The sequence below is a fragment of the Tiliqua scincoides genome, chromosome 1, assembly GCF_035046505.1.
Source record: "Tiliqua scincoides isolate rTilSci1 chromosome 1, rTilSci1.hap2, whole genome shotgun sequence".
NCBI lineage: Eukaryota > Metazoa > Chordata > Lepidosauria > Squamata > Scincidae > Tiliqua > Tiliqua scincoides.
This window is the reverse complement of record NC_089821.1, coordinates 99,140,085-99,157,642: the sequence shown is the minus strand read 5'-3', so window position 1 is coordinate 99,157,642 and position 17,558 is coordinate 99,140,085. Positions and strand designations below refer to the sequence as shown.

The following is a 17,558-nucleotide window of genomic DNA, read 5'->3' as shown; positions in this document are numbered from 1 at the left end:
TACAAAAAGGGGTCTTTGTGCAAAGGATTGCATAGTTATTTCTTTTTCCCATGGATGGCCCAACCATGAAGCCATGTGGTGCTGGTGGGAAGAGCAGCAGATTCGGGGTGCCCTTCATACTGAGTCTGCTGCCACATCCTTCCAGCCCACTCTGAACACAAGCTGCATTGACTCACTTGCCAAATGCGACTGGAAATCAGATCATCGACAAACTCCGTCCTTGCACAGAGTTAAAGGGACCTGTTTCCCGTTAAACGCATCTCTTTAATTTAATAACATCCCTTTAAACTTTAAAAGCTGCAAAAGAAAGGAATGCTTCTTTACTTCCTTTCCCCTCTCCGTACTCATGCGGTGTTTAAAGTGATGCTTTTCTCTTTGAACTTTAAACTCTGTGTAAAGACAGAGTACAGTAAGGAAGTAACAGCCCAACCCTGTCCCCCACTACTCCACAGCATGCAGCTGTGCCAACAGAGCATTTGCTGCATGCTATAGTGTGGGGACAATCAGATGGCCAGCAAGAGGTAAATAAAAATCTTTTGTACTTACCTCCCACTAGACCAGTGTTTCTCAAACTTTTTAGCACTGGTACCCACTTTTTAGAATGACAATCTATTGGGACCCGCCCGAAGTGATGTTCGAGTGCAAGTTAGGATTGCGCTATAAATAAAATAAAAGTTTATAATTATAAGTTTAAGAATTTATTTTAAATAACCTTAATCCTCCCATGCTGTTGGTGATCTGCTTAAAAAAATTCCCCAAACATCCAAAAGGCTGCAATCCTATCTATACTGACCCAGGAGGAAGCCCTATTGACTATTATTGTTCAAAGCATATCGGTACATCAGTAATGTGCAGTGGTTGGGGAGGCAGATGAGGCAGAGCCTACCCACCATAGTTGTTCAGAAAATGCTGCCATTGTGGGAGGCATGCCTGCGTGTGTGTTGTGTGTGCTTGCACACCTCCCACAACGGTGGCACCTTTTGAGGCAGAGCCTCCCGCCTCCCCAAATAAGCATGTTCCTGCTGTGTATATATACTGTACATAGCATAAACTGTATAGCCTGTTGAAAGTATAGATCTGTAAATTACCTCAAATGCAGTCACCAGAGTACCATAGTAGCATCAAGTATATTAAAAATAGACATTGAAGTGAATGGGAACACACTAGAAATTGGCTTGTGACCCCCTTAGTGGGACCTGACCCATAGTTTGAGAAACACTGCACTAGGCCATCTGATCACCTGTGGGTCTCCTTGGACCCTTGCCAGCCATTTTGCTGGCACACTGCACACGCCGCCCATAAGTCTGTCTTCATGAATAAGCCGAGGGCAAGTTTCAAGCAAAAATAATAGAAATTGCTGTGATCCATGGATAAGTCAAAGACAAAACTTAGGGATATGTGAAATGCTTTGAATTTTTTGAAAACAACTTACCAGGAATTGTTTAGATGCAGCAACAGAAAACCTAAAAGAAAAAAAAGGAGACATTTTACCTTCTTCACGCAGGAAAGAAGATATTTAGTTGTAACATTTGTAAGGAGTAGCAGCAGCCCTCGTAAAGACTACAATTCCCATAAATTATCTTCTTGTTTGGAGAAGAAGCTAAACAGGCTACTAGTTGTTTTTTTTGTTTGCTTTCTTTTGCTGCCTCAGAACAATTACTGGCAAGTATAATGGCTCCATTTTTTCCTGCACCTCCTGTTTCCTGCTTCCCAGTCCAACCACCTTATGAAGCAGCTGCTCTATTGGCTGTATTCATCTGTGTACAAGTTGACCCATTTTTTCAGGGTCAATTTTAAGGCATACATTTTTCAGCTTACACGAGTATACACAGTAAGTTTGAGGAGAGGAAGCAGATGGGGTGGTTTGGAAAATTGGGGACAGGATCTGATGTGCACCTTTGCTGCCTCCAACTCACTTCCCACCCCCTGCCCTCTCCTCCCTTGAACTGCCTACAGCCTGCCTGCATCTCAGCCCCGCTGTGACTGGACCAGCTGTGGTGTAACCTGGATGGTTCATTGGCACTTGTGGGGAGCCAGTGGCTGTTTCCACTAGCAGCTTTATGTGGCACACTGTTTACGGTGGCACCACATCATTTGCAGCACTGAAATACGGGTTCTGTTATCATTAACAATTGATAGGATTGGACCATCTTTATTTTATTCTAAACCCTCTAGTGTTAGAAGAACAGTGGGGGGCGGAAGAGGGGGGTTGCCACAGTCTGCATCATTTTTCTTCTCCTACTCAGTACTTAAGAAGCACCAAGTAGGCAGGGTCAAACTATTTGGAGCCTGTCTCTCTTCTCTTTAGTTAACTTACCACAGCCATTTTCAACCACTGTGCCGTGGCACATTGGTGTGCCACAAGTGGTCCACAGGTGTGCCACAGGAATTTGGAAGTGGGTCAGTTATTAGAAGGGCCACTGGGGGATGTCAGAAGGGCCATTGGGGGATTTTTTATATGAAAATCCACGGGGTTTGTTTGTTTTTTAGATTTTCTAATTATTGTAAATTGTTTTTAATGATTGTTTTTATGTTGTATTTTTTAAAGTGTTTGTAAGCCGCCTTGTGTGCCCATTGGGCAAAAAGGTGGGGTATAAATTAATAAATAATAATAATGTCAGCCCTCCACTGGCAGCATGGTGTGCCTTGTCAATTGCAAAAAAACTGGTTTGCTTTGCCAATTTTAGCGACTTGTCAGTGTGCAATGAGATGAAAAAGACTGAAAATTGCTGACTTACCAGGAGTGCTATTTGCAGCCTGCCTGGTCCACACTGCTTTTCTTTCTATGAGTAGAAGGAGTGCAGGTTGGGAATCCACTGCATTGCTTCCAGTTCAAACAGAAGCACTGTGGATCAGGCAAGCTGCACAGTTTGCTCCTGGTATGTAAAAGAATGGGAGCACATGCACACTCTCTCACACTTCCCCAAATCCATGGGGGTGCATGTGCGCAGATGCAGCTTCGGGGGGATTGTGGCTTAGAGGGTAGGGAGAAGGGTTCAGCTCTCACTTCCCTCCTATCTGTGCTGCACCTCATTATTCCTGGTATTATAGGGAATTCGTGTGAGAATCATCATGTCTAGTTTGGCCCTAACATACCTATACTATAGTTAGTAACAGTGGTGGACTCACCCAGCCCCCCGCCTGGGGCAAAGGTCCGTGATGTTGCCCCCATGTGTGAAGCATAGCCTCTTTAGTGAATGGTTCAAGCAGCTTCCTCATGAGGAAGCTGCTTGAACCATTCACTAATGAGGCTATACTATATCTCCAAAACTAGATGTGATAGGGCAAAACAGATGCCATTTTTGAAATCGGCACCCCAAATTCATATCAAACCACTATAAAGTTTGGGTAAAACTTTTCTGACCCTCAATTAAAGGCCTCAATCAAAGGCCTGTGTTATAGGTCTCATCTCACTTGATTTGTCCTTTCATATTCCTTAATTTATAAGTGTATAACTATACTATGGAGACCAGTCTGTGATTTTCTATTAACCATACACAAAACTAGCAGGTTTTTGTGCAAACTGTAACTGAGTGCAGCTGGCAAAAGAGTGGTTTCACGTAGTGGGGAGGGCATTGTTTGTACAACTTTTCTCTATTCTTGAAATAAACAAAATTTTGTGCAAACCAGCATACAATTGGTATGCAAACCATCTAATTTTGTGAAAAGGAACCTGGCAATCCAAGCAGAATTCTCTCCAAAGTTGCCACAGATTGAGAACAAGTTCCGGAATTGCTTTTCATATAGGTACCCAGTGTCTCCAACCTAGTAAACATTCCCAACCTCTTTGCACAGAAGTGCTTGAAAGTGCATCTCAGAGATCAGGCATGTTCCAGTAGGTGTTAGAAGAGGCTTGTTGTGCAATTGGAAAGGAAAGTCTCACCTTTTAAATTCATCCTTTTTTTTTTTTTAGCATTTCATAAAGCCAAATGACAAAAGCTGAGCCACGACAGATTAGGTGCCCCTATTTCAAGCTGAAATATTGTAGGGTATCATATTGCCCCTGCTTGGATCTTGAATCTGTTCCAGAAATGCTTCTACCCCTGCCAGAAACCCATAGTTCCATGTGGCATGGAACTCAAATTAACCCTGCTAAGTGGGAACAGAGGCATGCTGGTTCTCTTATAGTTAGCAAGCGTAAAGCAATTGTCCTATTTGCACCAACATAGTATCTTTTCCAGAGGTGGTTTGCTGCTGCCTCTTTGCAAGTCTTTTAGATTGTGCGCCTCTTTGGAACAGAAAGATGTTTTGTTCCTCATTTCTTTTGCAATGTAAATCACCTTGTGAACTTTTGTTTTTGCTGAAAAGCAATACAGGTGGAGCCCATTTATCCATGTTAGTTCCGTTCTGTGACTCAGCACAATTAACAAAAAATGTGTTGTGCTAAATTTCATAGAGCAAATACACTGCAGCCTGACACTTCCGGATGGAAGGAAACTAAGGCAGCTATTATCAATCCCCTCCCTTCCACTCCATACTCAGCCTTCCCTGTTGCCAGCTGCCCGGCTTCTTTCACATAGGATGCTGATCTTTTAAGAGTCCAGCCCTATGTGTTTCTACTCAGAAGTAAGCCCCATTCCAGTCAATGGTGCTTACTCCCAGGAAAGTGTGGAGAGGATTGTAGGCTATATCTCATGCTTTGCTTGGTGGGAAGGCTTGCTTGTGTTGGTGATTGCCTGCACCATGGGGGGGGGTTGCCTGTGTCGGTGATTGCCTGCACCATCTCAATGGGGGGGGGGGGGATTTGGCAAACACTCCCTGGGTTTTTTAAAGCAATCCCCTCTGTTGCTACCACACCTGTCCCCATGTGTGAGTGAGTGAGTGAGAGAGCAATCGCACGCGCACTCCACCTTGCTGCACGTGTTCTGGCTACAGAGATTTTCAGCCCCCCCCCTTCCCCTCTTCAGCCTCTTTGCTGGCTCAAGGGCCCCAGGAGTATTACTGTTCCTTTGCAAGGGAAACCTCTTCCAGGGCTTCAGGGCTATTTCCCTGTCTGGGTGAGGCAGAGCCTTTTTGCAGTGTTTTGGGCTGCCTGGAAATGGAGGGAGATGCCAGCACAAGGCAAAGGTGTGTGTGTGTTCTCCCACCCCATCCGTGTTAAGACAAATCCGCAGATAAAAAATCCATGGATAAATAGGCTGCACCTGTATATAAGCATTCTTAATAATAATAATAATAATAATAATAATTAATAATGTCACCCTGTGCTTGCAAAATACATTTTGGACATATCGTAGTGAATATTGTCAATGTTCATTCTTGTATGTCTGAGTTTCTGAATATTCTTGAAATTTGTCTGGGATTGTCAGCATTCACATTAATAGTGATATTCACTAAATTTGCTGCGATGGATCTAATACAGAGATGGTTATTGTCGGAAGCCTTCCTTCTTACTTTGCAATTTCCAACATTGTTATTGGCACCTGTATCAGAAAAATAGAATAAATGATAATACTGCAAAATAAGCTCTTGTTTTTGACATCTTCTTTTTCTTATTAGAAGAAACGTATTTGAATGTCCATACCCAGCTGCCTGTGGAAATATCCATGACAGAAATGCTGCTCTAGCATATAAATTCCCTCTCATGTCTTCTAATTGAACAGACTGCCCTTGCTCGGTTACAGATGGCTTGACTGCCATGCACCTCCTGCAGCCTTCAGTGCAGCTGTGTGCACAGACATGCTGCTCTGCAAATGCTCTTCTTTGGAGCACGCCGTCTATGTTTTCAAAGGCATTGAGAGTTTAAGTGGGCTGCGTTGTCCTTTCTTTTTAAAGTGTTAAGTGGAAGGGTGGAGTGGAGTTGCTTAGCCAAGTATAAGGGGGCATAACCAGAGATAATGGGACAAAAGGTGAGGTAAATTTAAGCGTAATAACAGGAGAACTTCAGCACATGGAGATTTATAAGGGCAGCAAAGTAGTTTCCCAAGAACCTGGCAAAATCCCAGTTTGGACAATTGGGCATTAGCGCAGGAATTGCTGCCAAATGCATTGCCAGTGGAATATATGCCAAGTATTTTGGCAGACGAATGAATTGAACACTCTAAAGAGCCCACCCACCTTTCATTTCTCAGATCTTTCAGTGGTCTCATAATGTGTTTTATCAAATGAGTCTTGTCCAGTTTTTTTTAAAGGATATTATCACTATAATGCTTAAACTAACTTGTGGCATAGTCTTAGTATTTGAAATTAACTTTTTTTAATTTATGAGATGGATATGCTACTTTATCCCATCAGTTCTGAGAGACTTGCAGCAGTTTTTCCAAATGCAAGACAGTAGGATAGAATGTAATAAATTGATCTCCAACATCACCTGCTTCACTTTGAACCACTTAAAAGGCTGGCCCACATGGCTGTACTTGTTAAACTAAACTTTTGCCTCCCAAGCTTAATAGATGCCTCCTCTCCAATACAGTGATGTGCAGTAGGAACTTTTATAACATAAAAATGCTTTTATATCTCACTTTTTTTCCTTCATTAGGTGAGGCACATATTGGGCACAGGGGCCATAGCTCAGGTAGACAACATGTTTGACATGCAGAAGGTCTCAAGTTCAATTTCTGGCAGCTCCAGACAGGTTTGAGAAAGAGAGAGACTTCTGTGCAAAACCGTGGGGAGCTGCCACTGGTGGTCAGGATATACAACATTAAGCTAGATGGACCTGTGGTCTCCCTGAGTAAAAGGTATCAGGTTCAGATGTGCAACCAATGTATGCCTCCAGTAACAGCCTGACTTTCACCTGTGAAACTATCGACCCAATCCTATGTGGAACTTGCACTGCCGGAACTCATGCTTTGGTAGTGCAAGGCCCTTTGTGGCAGTTCAAAAGCTGGAAAGCCATCATGTGCTTATGGACTGTTGGGGCAAGTGGCCAGAGATGCAGAGATGCACCAGCAGCTCCCAGAGGCTGTTCTGTTGTTGGTAAGTTGGCGACAATGGCAGGGAGGTTTAGGGGTGTTCTTGGGCAGGGAGGGGGAGAGCAGGAAGTGGGCTGAAGAGGGTGGATCTCAGCAGCAAAGGTACACACAGGATCTTATCTCCAGTATTCTAGCTCACCCTGCCTCCTTCCTTTTCCTTGGACATACACTAGCAAAGTAGCTGCTGTGGGTCTGAGGAGACCCATAGGCAGCCAGAAAGCCTACCCACAGGTAATCAAAAAAGTTACTTATATCTCGTTGGTCTTTTTTCTCCCCCGCCCCCCCCCCATAGCATGCAATGTGTTCTCCATTGGCACGGTTAAATGCTATGGCATGGTAGAGGATAGGATTGGCTCTGTATATACCACACTGTAAAAGTTGGTGATGGTAGTGGTATTATATAAATAGCCATGCTAGATTAAAGGTCTCAGAAGATTAACGTTCTTCCCTTTTGTGCTTATTTCATGCTCACAGAATGCACAATTTGTTCTGCATGCAGACCAGTATCATTATTGAAGAATTGGCAATGTAGCTACTGCACATTTAGATATGATAAAGGTAGCCACCATCATGAAACTATAGAACAAAGCAGTGTTTCTCAAACTGTGGGTTGGGACCCACTAGGTGGGTTACGAACCAATTTCAGGTGGGTTCCCATTCATTTCAATATTTTATTTTTCATATTAGACTTGATGCTGTCATGGTATGTCACTGCATTTGGTGAAATGTTACAGATCTGTACTTTTAAGAGGCTACTATGTACAGGTGCAGCCTATTTAGCCACAGATTTTTTAATCTGCGGATTTGTCTCAATGAGAATGGGGTGGGGGAACTGAAAGTCGCACACACCTTTGCCCCCTTTGCTGGCATCTCCAGGTAGCCCAAAACACTGCAAAAAGGCTCAGGCAGGGAAATAGCCCTGGAGCCATGGAAGAGGCTCCCCTTGCTAAGGAACAGTAAGACTCCTGGAGCACCTGAGCCAGGGGCAGTGCTCAGAGGAGGGGTGCTCGGAAGAGAAGAAGGGGGGACAGAAAACCTCTGCAGCCAGAGCAGTGCAGCAAGGTGGAGCGCTCTCTCTCTCTCACACACACACATTCACACTCACACACACAAAGAGGGGTAGCTTCGGTAGCAACAGAGGGGATTGCTTTAACAAACCCAGGGAGTATTTGCCGAATCCCCCCCCCCCCATGGTGCAGGCTCTCCATGCTCCAGCCTAAGGAAACAGAACAGCCCAGCAAGGCTACAATCCTCTCCACACTTTCCTGGTAGTAAGCTCCATTGACTAGAATGGGACTTACTTCTCAGTAGAAACGTATAGGACTGGACTCTCAAAAGGTCAGCATCCCACCCATGAAAGAAGCAGGGACAGCTGGCAATGGGGAGGGCTGAGAATGGAGGGGGAAGAGAGGGGATTACTTTAAAAATCCCAGGGAGTGTTTGCCTAATTCCCCCCCCCCCCAGATGGTGCAGGCTGTCTTGCTCCAACAAAATGATCCACACTTTCCTGGGAGTAAGCCCCATTTACTACAGTGGGGCTTACTTCTGAGTAGGCAGGCATAGGACTGGACTCTTAAAAGGTCAGCATCCCACCTGTGAAAGAAGTGGGACAGAAGTGGGAGGGCTGAGTACAGAGTAGAGGGAATTGATAACAGCTGCCTTAGTTTCCTTCCATCTGGAAGTGTCAGGCTGCAGCCTATTTGCGTAACTCTATGGGATTTAGCACAACGCGTTTTTTTGTTAATCGAGCCGAGTCATGGAACGGAACTAACGCGGATAAATAGGCTCCACCTGTATATGTTTTTAACAATGATAGTCAATGGGACTTACTCCTGGGTAAGTGTGGGTAGGATTGCAGCCTAGGATTGCTAAAAATTTTCCTGCTTGATGATGTCACTTCTGGTCATGACATCACTTTCGGTGGGTCCTGACAGATTCTCATTCTAAAAAGTGGGTCCTGGTGCTAAAATTTTGAGAGTCACTGGAATAGAGTGTACAATGACACAGCATACCAGTCACAGTGGAGTCAAAATGGTTAGTAAGTTCAATCCTTAATGCTTAAGGGACAGAATAAACCACTGCTGGAGGACCAAAAGGGTGTTTGTCAGAATGAATAATACAGATTTGAGGGTTCTGAAAGCCATCATGAACTAAACTACATAAGTTCTAACTTCTCATACATAATGCAGAGCATAATGCAAATAAATCATGTAGCTTTAATCTTTATCATTTGAAATCTTAACTAGAGCCTATCCAGCACGATCATTTCTCTTAAAGAGAGTTATTTTAAGAATATAATGAGAGCATGACGATTTTTACTAATTATGGTGAGAGACTAGAATATATTTAACTTCTGCCTTAGAAGACACTTGTTAACAGTCATTCGTCAATCATTTTTAACTTGTGACCTTGCAGTGTGCACTAGGCTTTGGAAACAATGGTAAAGCGCAAGGAAATGATCAATTTCTAAACATAGCCCAGCAGTTTCTTAAAAATGTGAAATATGAACATGTTGTCTTTGAAGTGCAGGATTATTTGTAAAATGCCCTTGGCTGTGATTAACAATGTATAGCAAGCAGCTCTCAAGAGCAGCAAACCAAAGGTGTGAACAAAAAACTGCTGTAGTCTATCAAAAGGAAAGAACAAATTCCAGTAATATAAAACAGGTTAATTGAGACTGCTGGCCTCTTGTAGACAAAGAATAAATAACTGGCTTCCAGCGGGTGCTGGCATCTTCATAAACCAATGGAACACAGAGTCTCCTTGCAAGGATCCATCCACCAGCCCCATGTATGGACAAACACACACACACACAAACATAGAAGCAGTAAGCTGCAAAGCAGACAGGTATAGAGCCTATAAACTCGGCGTACTCAGAAGATGCAGTATCACACATAGACCAGATCACAGGCAGACCGCAAACCACACATGCACAGACTAAGCAGTGTGTGCATCAAAAAAGCCACATGGTGCAGGCATATGCACAGGCTGCAAACCACAGAGGCTCATGCAGAAAATCACACAGTGTATCGGGATCAACAGATAGGACAGTGGAAATGTATACAAAAGAGAGAGACACAGATATACACTTGGGATGCAACAGGTCAGATCCTGTTATGAGCAGGTTTTACTAAAACTTTTTTTTTGGCAAAGTTTTTAAATGTGTCAGGGCTCAGCTTATTCATTCATTTCAATATTTCTACCCCACCTTTCCTCTTAAATTCTCAAAGGTAGCTTATAAAATAATAAACAGCCTAATCCTAACTCCCGGCTCAGCGATGTAGCAGTACCAGCCTAGCAGTACCAGCACTGCATCCTTGGTGGAGTTTTAGCCATCTGGTGGAGATGTCCACTGAGTAAGGGAGTAAAAGTTCCCTTGCCCCAGGGTAATCTGCAGCAGTTAGTATGGGTCGACTTGGACCTATGTTAGCTCAATCACTGGTGAAAGTCTGAATTGATCTGTAAAGGCGGATCAGACCTAGGAAGGGGGTCAGGATTTGGTGTGTGCAGCTGCTGCTAAACCTACTCCCTCCTGGGCCTGATCACTGCCCCATTCCACCCACCCCATTCTACCCTCTCCTTGCCTACCTCCAACTCCTGCAGCAGTTTACTGCACCAGCAGGCATCCAGTTTCTGCTAGTTTCATAGCGGTAGTCAGGTCTCCATTGGTCTAGTTGCATTTGCAACTGCTTGTTCCACTGTCATAAAAAATTGGACCAAAAAGCAATTAAAGTACTACAAACATAAAAATAATCACAGGAATAGAACAGACAGAACAATAGATAAAACAAAGACTAAATAGATTCAGTATGTAGTAGACTGGGTGACCAAATGCCTGCCAAGAAGGAAATGTCTTTCAATAGTGGTAGAAGGTCTTCAAAGAGGGGTTGAGGAGTATGTCCTTAGGAAGGTAGTCCTGAAGCCTTGGTACAGCCACAGAAAATACTTCCCTTCTGTGTTCCAACCAAATGCAGTTCATAATAGTTTGCAGAGGAATCTGCAAGTAACCACTTTATAATCCTTAGAGATGAAAAGCGGAGAATCTCGTAGGTTCAGCAAACTCAGCAGAACAGAGTAGAGAGCCAGCTCACTTTCCATTCAGTGTTGTAGAACCTCATTTGATTTCAGCTGGATTTACTTCCAAATAATTATACTTTGGATCATATGAAACTTTAAATTAAAAGAAAAAAAATGATGCCCCTTTCCCCCCAATCTCAGGGCCCAATCCTATCCAACTTTCCAGCACCAAGGCAGCCATGACAATGGGACATGTGTTGCATCCTGTGGAGGTGGGGGGCAGTCATGGAGGCATCTTCCAATAGTAAGGTAACAAATGTTTCCTTTTGGCTACACCTCAGGCTACACTGCAGGTGCATTGGCACTGGAAAGTTGGATAGAGTTGGGCTCTCAGTCTATAAAGGGTATCAGTCAGATCATTCTCCCTTTACTTTCCATGCTGTCTCATCAGAGAAGAGAAGGAATTGTGGATGCAATGCTTGCACTCTGCCCTTTTTTTGAAGGAGAAAAATCATGCAAATAGGTCTGCCACATGGTTGAGTATTCATGTAGTGGCCTTGTCCTGTGAGGTACATCTGCATGGTTGAGAAGGGAATGAGCCAATGTTGCCAACTCTAAAATACTGTTTAGTCAATCTGAGATTTTTTTTTCCCCAACATGAAGTAATGTCATTAAATAAGGGAGGGCCTCTTACAAATCTCCTGGATTGCTTTAGTTGTCCCTGGCAACTGCAAACTTAGGCTCCCCAAGTCTCCCATCCAGTCTCGAAGGATTGGCAACCTTTGTTCCACCACATAAACATCCCAGGTAGTGTGTGAATGGGGGCAGTGATTCTCAAAGAAGAATGCTAAAATAATCTAGTGCTTCCCCAACTCCTTCAAGGGAGTTGGGAGCACTATAAGTGTGTGCGGGGGAGAGGGAAGGCAGCAACGTGATCCCCAGGATGGCGCTGCTGCCAGGCAGGAGAAGAAGGCTCCCCAAGCTTCTGTACTAGTAAAAAAAACTCAGTTGAAAACCACTTCCTGTACTCAATCGAAAACTGAAAGTGGCTTTCAATCAAGCTTTTTTTTACTATTATCAAAGCTTAGGATCGCGTTGCTGCCTTCCACCCTCCCCACCCGTTAACGGGCCAGAGTTATGTGCTTTCCATGTGGTTGCGACCCACCAGTTTGGGAACCACTGGTCTAGAATTTAGAGCAGTGATTTTCAACCTTTTTCATCTCGCAGAATAGGAACAAGGTACTAAAATTGTCAAGACACAGCATCAGTTTTTTGACAATTGACAAGGCATACCATGCTGCTGATGGAGGGCTCACATCTCCATTGGCCCTACTAATAAATGACCCTCCCCCAAACTCTCATGGCACACCTGCAGACCACTTGCGGCACACCAGTGTGCCATGGCACAGTGGTTGAAAATGACTGCTCTAGAGCAATATTGTTGGATATCAGTTCTCCATCTGCAACTGCAAAGATTTCATTCTCTGCCATATTGTGTTTTCGCCTTATGATTACATACAGTTTTTCTTTGATTCTGATGTTTTCTCACTGTCTGTTTTATAAAATGCATCCAGATGGCATACAGGATGTAGGGGTCAGGCAGTGGTTTCCAACCTTCATGAGCCTGAGGACCACTTAGGCAAAAATTGGAATTGTTCTGGACCACAGTGTGTCTGTGGGTGTTCTGGTCTCTGCCTTCGCTGGTGGTCCGTCGCCCAAGTGCACCCCCACAATCAGAAAGAACAGATAATGAGCCGCCCACAACTGACACTTCAGTGGCTGTGAGCAGTCCATTCTCCTCCCTCTTTGGTGGTCCTTGGGAAATTGCTTGCTTGGTGAGACACTGGAAGAAATCAAAGGTGATTTTTTCCCCTGAGACCTTGCACACCACTTCTCAGGGTCTCACGGACCACAGGTTGGGAACCAGTGTTTCAGAGGAAGACATAACTGAATCTTTATGAAAGAGAGAATCTGAACAAGTGCAACTTTTTTCAGCTCTGTGTCACATGCTGCACCTGCAATAATTCTCTCTCTCTTTAAAAGGACAGCAATCTTGTCTTCTTTGGCTTCCAGTCACTCTAGGACTGGTAGCACTTTAGGACTCTAGCACTCTAGGTTCCTTGTGAAGAAGTCGTTTTAGTATGTGTATTAGTCAATCAGGAGAATTCACATTTTGTAACTAGGAAGCAGGCCTGTGTTGAGGTGCCACGCTGAAGCATCCAGAGTCCCCTTCCTCCACAGTGCCTAACTGCATAAGCTACACATAACTGGTGTAGCACAACACAGACGGAATTCTGGGGAGGAGTGGATTGTGAAATACTTCAGGATGGGCCCTGGGAAAGGAGCACTGCTTGTCATGAATAACTGGACACTCATCAGCAAGTCTGGCACTATAGTGGTGTACCCAGGCTGCAGGTATAGTATTGAAAGAAATAATTATGGTTCACTCCCATAAAAAGTGCCTCTGCACTCTACTTTCCATGCACAGAGAGAGTAAGATGACTGATAGTTTTATTTAAATGGTTTCTGCGATCAGGTGTTCTAGTAACTGTGCATATATTCATTTAGTTTCACATCAAATAGATTGTGGAACTTCCTAAATATTCAATCTGAAGTGTTGCTTACAGAAAATAATTTAGCATGTGCTTGTTAGTGCTTTGGGTGAACAAGGCTTTCCTTTTGTGTTTCAGCTTGCAGAACAGTGATGTCCCAGAATTGAGCCGATTGATCACAGTAAGTAGATCCTCAGTTATTGACATTCTGAACATTTTCATAGAAGTGTGAATCATATCCCTGTTAACTGGGGCAAAGAGGTATATTTTAAAGTGGTGTCGTCATATTTAGTAAGGGGAGAGCAACTGTCCCTTTTCACACCAGTATGGGGTCTTTCCCAGTGGCTGTTGTTTGTGTGTTTTCTACATCTCTTTTTAGACTGTATGTCCTTTGAGAACAGGGAACTGTTTATTGATTTATTTTGCTGTGTGAACTACTTTGTAAACTACTTTTTGTTAAAAGTGATTCATAAATATTCTTAATAATAATATATCAAAGGCAAAAAAAAATTGGGCACAATCCAGAGAAAGATAAGTGCATAGAAATTGGCACAAATTAACACATGCTTAATTGTTCAAGGAGCAATCCTATACACACTTGGGACTTGCTTCTAAGTAAACGTCCAAAGGTTGTGCTGTTCAGTTGTTTTTCAGCAGGATTTAGGCATGGCTACATTTTTCTGAAGTGTGTTCATATATCCACCATCATACACTATAGGAGCTGATTAAGTGAATAATGTTGAGTGATCAGAATAAAGGGTCTCTACTGGACTGGATGGTGCAGGACTGGACAAGTTATATGTGTGTCCAGTCAATATGCATAGATGGAACACGATCATGCCTACTAGATCTTACCTACATCTTATGTGCATTCAGCAAAACTTGACAAAGGGCCTACAGGCTTCACAGCCCAATCCTAAGCCGCCCAGTGTGCGGGGCTGTAGCAGCACCAAAAATGGCTGCCACTGTATCTAGCACACCCCAGGCAGCCGCCACTGCCTCCCACAACGGGGCTTTTTGATTTAGAGTCTCTGTGTGGGACGGACAGCCCTGATTCTCTCCTGCCCCACTCCCTCCCCTGGCACGCCTCCGCTCCATGCTCTTCCTGCCCTCCCTCCACCTCAGAACGCCTTTTCCTCACCTCTCCCATGCCCCCTGCTATCTCTCTGCTGCCTGGCAATCTGTGCAACCACCAAGCAGTGGAGCTCCCGTGCTCCACTGGCTCAGGCCCAGTGCCAGCCAGCACTGGGCTAGCACCGACGCTCCACCAGCACTAGGGTCCTCAAACATGCCTTATGGCATGTTTGCGACCGTGCGCACCAGTGGTAAGCCGGCATGCACTCTTTAGGATTGGGGTTTAACCCTCTGTAGTTTGTTAAATTGGCCATGAACATTCAATGGATATTATGAACCTCTGTAAGAAAGATGAGAATTTGGCCAAGGTCTTTGGGGTGGAAATAAGGAGGCCTGGGAATAGGCTACCCCATTCCCCAGTGAACATCCTTGTTAGAAGTGACTGCATTCTGTGTTGTGTGCAGGGTACTAGGGCCTGAAACAGGAGTTCATCCTCCTACACACCCCTTCTGCATATACAGGGGAGAACCTAGAAAGGCAGTTGGCACACAGATACCTATTCCTGTTCATGGAGCAACCATGCTGCATTGCAGCAATAATGTCTATATTGTATTGCCTATCCATTATTTTGCCTTAAACATTGTTGCACATGAAAATAGTTGTCTTATTTCTTGGCGAAATTGTGTTCTGATTGTTTTTGGTGTTATCATTATTATGGTTTATTTGCTGTTCCAAAATTCAAAAATTCCGTTGTCAGCTATTGGTACAAATTAATAAGGTCCTTCATCATTTCCATCCAGAAGTCACATTTAACAAAGTGAAAACTGCTGTTGAAAACAGAGGATGTTAGGATTCAATTGTTTCTGGCACATTTTGGATCAGAATTATAGGCCTGACTTTCCTATCCTAATTGCACAATGTGAAACTGTGTCTTACTGAAATTAATAGGACTTAATTGCAAATAATGGCTGCTATCCAAAGATATACATGATAGAGGCTTCCACATGCAACCAATTTCTTTTCTTTCTTTTATGTTGATGAAGCTCTCTACTGAATCATGAAACAGCACCTGGTATGTGGTTCTCTCTTGTGTTTGTGACAGGATCTTATTGAATCATTGCAGGTTTAGAACTGGAATGTGAGGTTGCAGAACTAGAGTCTGCTGAAGAAAATGCCAGCCCCATGTAAACTCTCTTTCTCCTCCTTTGTAATCTCACCTCCATGACCTGACATTGTATTTAGATGGATTTTTGCCCCAATGTGTATCCCTCTAAATACTTACGTTGAGCCTTATTTTCCATTTTGTAGCCCATTCACCCAGTTTGTTGAGATGTTTTTGAAGGTCTTTGCAATTTGCTAGGGATTTCAACTTCATTAAGAACTTGGTGCCATCCACAAAGTTGGCTACTTCATGGGGGTGAGCCCCATACTCCTGATTATTTTATGAATTGTCCCAGTTCAAGTCCTTTGGGACTTCATTTTTAAATTCCTTTAGTTGTGAGAACTATTTATTCCTGACTTCTGTTTGGTAATCAATTACCTAGTCATAAAAAGGACTGTCCTCTTATCAAATTACTAGTTAGTTTATTTTGGAGCCTTTGTTGAGTGACTTTTATGAATTTTTTTTGTAAGTTCATGTTGTTTGCACTCTCAAGAAGCCATGCTAATTCTTCCTTAGCAAGGCTTGTTCTTTGCTGTATTTAGTGTTTAGTTTTAACAATGTTTGTGATCAATTTAACTGGATAGATGTTGAACTAATGGGCTTGTAATGTCTTCATTTTCCTTAGATCCCTTTAAGAAAACCATTCCCTTGGTAAGGAAGCCAGATTTTGTGCCAATTGCAAATTTTTGTTAGAAGATCAATGATTTCACATTTAAGTTCTTTAATATCTTTTAGGTATATGATTTCTGGAGCTAGTCTGTTAATTTTTAATTTGTCATTAGCCCAGAATGTCAGCTATTAAAGCTAAAGGAGCAGGGATGGTTGAAAGACTTGGCAATCATATGAACAGCAGATACCCATGCTATATCATAAGCTTTTGAAAGCTGCCAGTTTCAAAAATGGCTTACCATATGGCATAGGGGCTGTTGTTTAAGAAACACAAGTACAAAGCCCCCTGTTGAAGTGCTTCTTGAATCTCAGCCTGGTAGAGATATGTTTCAAGCATCCTCTTGGAAGTAGAAAAGTTTGATAGATCTGTAAAGCTTATGTGCATGGTGGCACTTTAAGATCTGTATCTCTTCATAAGTTTTGATTATCAGATAAAAATGATTATCATCAGAAAGAAGCCTGAAATGAATTTACAATATAACTTTTCAGATTTAAAATCAGTTTGTTTTCATAAAAAGAGGAAGGTAGGCATTTGTTTGGGGCTTCTGTGTTCTGTGCATCAGTCAGAGCTGTTCTGGGTTACAGTTAGCTTCTTTATTCAGTACAAGTTGAATATTTTACGATACTGTGCAATCTTGTATTTCAGAAGCGACCTTCATGCCTGCATCCCAGGGGTGCTTTACAATCAGTAAAGTTAAAATTAGATCTGGTAGCACAGAAAAATTGCTAAAACAATCATTTTAGAAATGCTGACTAAAAGAAATCATTTTAAGGTTAGATTTAAAAGGCTTGCAAGTTGGGAATGGTTTCCGCTTATAACTGGCAGCATGTTCCACAGCAGAATGTGAAGCTATTAAAACTTCTTTATGCAACCTTAAAAATATTTAGGAATGGGAAAGGGACTGGCATCTGCTGATCTCAGAGATCAGTCAGGTTCATATGGAAAGAGTAACTCTACTTGTTGAGTTTTAATAGTTCTGACCAAAGTACTCTATGTCTTTGCTGAACAAATTATCAAGTGGAAAGGGTTTTTCTTAAAAAAAAAAAAAAGGTGACCTATCCTCAGAGAATACCCATGATTGCTACCCTTTTAACTTGTTCCCATATTTGAATATGAGATCTCTTCATAGTTTTGAAACAACCAGGGAACCGAAAAGGATAAATACCTCC

General features: G+C 42.9%; 1 protein-coding gene across 11 annotated transcripts in view; it reads left to right on the top strand.

Moving 5' to 3' along the window:
• BAZ2B (bromodomain adjacent to zinc finger domain 2B) overlaps positions 1–17,558 on the top strand; it is a 254,532-nt gene that overhangs the window by 60,352 nt on the left and 176,622 nt on the right. For all 11 annotated transcript variants that reach the window (XM_066612058.1, XM_066612056.1, XM_066612057.1 and 8 more), the window contains exon 2: positions 13,622–13,664. The gene's annotated coding sequence lies outside the window, so the exon portion shown is untranslated. The remainder of the gene's footprint in view (positions 1–13,621; positions 13,665–17,558) is intronic.